General features: G+C 39.1%; 1 long non-coding RNA gene across 1 annotated transcript in view; it reads left to right on the top strand.

Annotated features, from left to right (window-relative positions):
* The window catches only part of LOC103581267, a 10,438-nt gene extending 6,935 nt beyond the window's left edge, over window positions 1–3,503 (top strand). The window contains exons 2-3 of the long non-coding RNA XR_549639.1: window positions 1,031–1,220; window positions 3,390–3,503. This is a non-coding gene — a long non-coding RNA (uncharacterized LOC103581267). The remainder of the gene's footprint in view (window positions 1–1,030; window positions 1,221–3,389) is intronic.
* Window positions 3,504–4,289: the final 786 nt, after the last annotated feature.

Raw genomic sequence — 4,289 nt, forward strand, 5'->3', positions numbered from 1 at the left:
TGTCTGGGGCTACTTTGGATAAAGGTCTATGCACATTGTGGTACATATTTCCTAGTGAAAATAAGCACTTATTTTTCATGGGCACATGCTAGGAGTGGAGTTGCTGAGTTTCAGGGTAGACAGAGAAGATATAATTTTAAATAAATACTTGAGTTTTTACCATTATTATAAGTACTTGAATATTTTCGTTACTAAAATGAGTCTTATTTTTGGACACCAAAATGGCTGGAAGATAATTTTTTCTATCAGTGAATGAAAAAGTTGTGACCGTACTTAGAATTTATCCACGGGGTGCACAGTTTAGACAGTGAACAAATTTAAATAGGCAGTAGAAGTCCCAGGGAATACATTTTTTTTGGTCCCGGATTCAGTACTGGTTATTCAATAGAATGGTTACATTTCCACACAGAAGAGAAAAAAACAATGGTGCCTTGAAATTAATTTACTTCACGTAATGTAATAACAGAGTAAGAATTGGTGCTGAAATCTCCTTACATCTTCTCTCTTAATTATTCACTTTTGCGGGCAGGTTGTTTAATGTACTGTTTGTGTGATACCATTTTCTGCATTCCCCTTAGCTTTGTAAAGGGTGGTTTTACTGTAACCTGTTGTTTCATTATTGGTGCCAGGTATTGCAATTTACAGGAACAATAAAAAGAAAATAGGTGCAGACACAGAAAGCATATTTATCAAAAGAATATCATATTTTGTTCCATTAGGAGATAAACATGACCTCTTCTCAGCTTCAAAGGGCACTTATATTCATCAAGGAACAAGTATGTTATCAAAGCCCAAATAGCTACAGGCTTAAGAAAATGTTCCCTGTGTTTTAGCATTGCTTAAGTGGACATCCAAATTAACCAATGAAACCAAAATGCCTAAGCAACAGCAATGCCGTGTTAAAGGGAAGGATATTACTTACAGAGGAATGGAACCAGTAGTAATGAGAGGCCCCAATTTCTGAGTGCCTACTGTGCGTCAGGTGTCACACATGGAACTTGAAGTGGATTCTTTACTTTAATTTTTACAGACACTAACAGATCGATATTATGTGTTTGATGACGTTACTGGGGTTTAAGGCGTACGTAATCTGGCCATGGAAACTGATGCAGCTGAGGATTGAGTCTTGACACATTGAACTCCAGAAGTTCCTCTTTTTGCACTTTCATTGCAACAGCGAGTCACAGATGGAGTTTTTGTTCTTAGGAACAGAAATTTCGGTAAGGACATTGTGGCTTAATAATATCCTGATAATTGTGTAAGATTTTATTCTCCCTTTTCTTCTTTCCTCTCCCACTCCTTGTCTTCCCTTTGCTTGCTTCTTGCTCCTCCTTTATCTTTATAGCCATCATCATAATCAGTATATATGAGTGGTAAAGCATGATTGTTCTCTACAATATGAGATTCGCCTACCTAATTTTTAAAAATCGTAATAGTTAAAAACTGAATTAAAATCGGTTTTTTGCTGCTATTATGTCAGCTGTAGCTTGGTTCTCTCTGACTGCATTCTGGTGAGAATTGAAGACTCTTAGAGAGAGTATAACCCGAAATAAATGTAGAGTTTTATTTGGGAAAAAAAGACAACCTTTGTCTTTAAGTTTGAAGAAAGGAAAGCATTAAATATTTTATGAAGAGAAGCAGAAAAGTTTGGTTGTATGATTATTAATTTTTTAAAATGCAGATATATTAAAATTTGAGGTGCCTGTCTAAATTTGACGGATAAAGTATATATACATGGTGTATTATATGAATATAGTAATATACTACTCTAATGCTGTATATTAAACTGTGTAGTTGCATTTATATAATGTATGTGTGTGAGTGAGTGTGTGTGTGTGTGTGTGTGTGTGTGTGTGTAGTTATACAGTAGTNTGAAAAGTCCACGAATAATCAGACTCCTTTCTGTACCCCGCTTTTTCATTCACTCTAATCTGACTGGTCATGAATTCCTCAGGATTCCCTTGTTTTGCACCTTTATTTCTTCTACACCCGCACTACTGCGACCTCAGGTTTTGACTTTATGAACATCTCTCATTCATGTACGCATCTCCTCTGCTGACCTCACGAATGATCTCATTATTAGAAATTATTTGAATGGAACAAGCTTCCTTACCGTTCCCCTGTTCTGCATATGTTATATTTTTCTTCTGTTTGGAATATTCTTACTGTTTGTCTCACTTGTAAACATGTACTCCATCTTCAATTGTCAAACCAGGTATCTCTGAGGTCTTTCCTGATCCTTACTCCCCATAGCTATTGTGTCGTGGCTTAAAAGGATGCCTGTTTGTTGTCTCTAATATCCTTCTGCTAAAATCATCCGTGGGGTCTCTATATGCTCTGGAAGACCCAGCTCGACTTTGACCTCATTACAAGTGCCCCCCATTAGTGTAAGTCAGTGATTCTCACATTGTGACCCCAAACAGGCAGCATAAGTACCTGGGAAAATGATAGAAATGTAAATTCTCAAGCCACACAACAAAATTACTGAATCAGAAACTCTTGAGGTTTATGTTTTCACAAGAGCCTGAAGTCATTGTGGTACAGCCTAAGTTTGAGAAACATGAATAGACCATATTTTTCTCATTCTCTGTGCTTTTACATCAACTTCCACACATCTTCAATGGAAGGAATAACCATGTTATATTGTAATGATTTCTATTATTTTCTGAAACATTTTACTCTTCCTTTCATAGGTGGTGAACACAAAGGGAGATTCAACACGTGCTAGTCATCTTCACAACCCTTGTGCATTCACCAACTTCAGCACGTGCTGAACAGTGGCCACAGCTGGCTGGGGGTCATGTACTTCATCAGACCTTAGAAGGACGGGCAGTCTGTAGAGTCAGTGTAATGCTGATTCCAGTTTTTCTCATAGGTCATAAGGAACTATCTCTGAGGTCTTTCCTCATCCTTACTCCCCATAGCTATTGTGTCGTGGCTTAAAAGGATTCCTGTTTGTTGTCTCTAATATCCTTCTGCTAAAATCATCCGTGGGGTCTCTCTATGCTCTGGAAGACCCAGCTCGACTTTGACCTCATTACAAGTGCCCCCCATTAGTGTAAGNTTTGAGAAACATGAATAGACCATATTTTTCTCATTCTCTGTGCTTTTACATCAACTTCCACACATCTTCAATGGAAGGAATAACCATGTTATATTGTAATGATTTCTATTATTTTCTGAAACATTTTACTCTTCCTTTCGTAGGTGGTGAACACAAAGGGAGATTCAACCCGTACTAGTCATCTTCACAACCCCTGTGCATTCACCACCGTCAGCACGTGCTGAACAGTGGCCACAGCTGGCTGGGGGTCATGTACTTCATCAGACCTAAGAAGGACGGGCAGTCTCTAGAGTCAGTGTAATGCTGATTCCAGTTTTTCTCATAGGTCATAAGGAGCTTCGTGTGTGTGAGTCTGAATCCCTTCTGCTCAGAACACGTGATGAACTCTCCTGTAACGCCTGCTTCGTGCCTCTCAGCTTGATGACAGCGATGGTGCCAGGTATACACTGCGTTGTATTGTTCTTCCCAAGGTTCATTCCCACTGTCTCCAAATCCTTCACGGCCTGCTCAGCGACAGCTACAACTCGCCGTGGACCCACGTACTTCACCAAACCCGCAGAGAATGGCTGATCTGTCATTTCATGGTATTGCTGCTTCTAGTAATCGTCCGGCAGAGATGAGGTTCAAGAAGCTGCTTTATCACTCTAAAGTAACTTCAAAATGGCTATTTAATTTGGTCCTCACAATGTCACTGGTGTGTAAAGTGGGTAAAAACGGGAGACAGGAGAAATGTAGGGCTTAATATTTAAGCAGAGAAGATCTGTTACTACCGATGTGTTCTGTAGGTTGAGTTGCTTTTTTTTTTTTCTCCCCCAGAAGAAATTTAGGTGAGACAAAATGAGCTGGTCTAGCAGTCTAACATTCACGGTACTGGTATTTCAGTGATTCCTCACGTTACTGGAAGGACATCATACTAACAGAGGTGATTCCCTTCCTAATTGCTTCATGTCAACTCATTTTAAATGTTCACTTCATGTCGACAGCATGATGGAAATTATAAAGCCTGGCTCAAATCCATTGCATGATTCATATAGAAAACTAGCTCCCTCGCATTCATCTACTCAGCCAATTGTTGCCATTGTCCAGTAGGGTTGTAGGATGTGAACATGAAGCCAGTGGAGGCCACGTGACTTGTTGACAGTGAAGTTGTCAAGATTAGCATGTCAGTCATTGGTTTCCCAGATTCACTGTTTTTTTTTTTTTTTTTTTTGAACCCTAAGAGGAC

Source organism: Galeopterus variegatus, unplaced genomic scaffold, assembly GCF_000696425.1.
Source record: "Galeopterus variegatus unplaced genomic scaffold, G_variegatus-3.0.2 Scaffold12700, whole genome shotgun sequence".
NCBI lineage: Eukaryota > Metazoa > Chordata > Mammalia > Dermoptera > Cynocephalidae > Galeopterus > Galeopterus variegatus.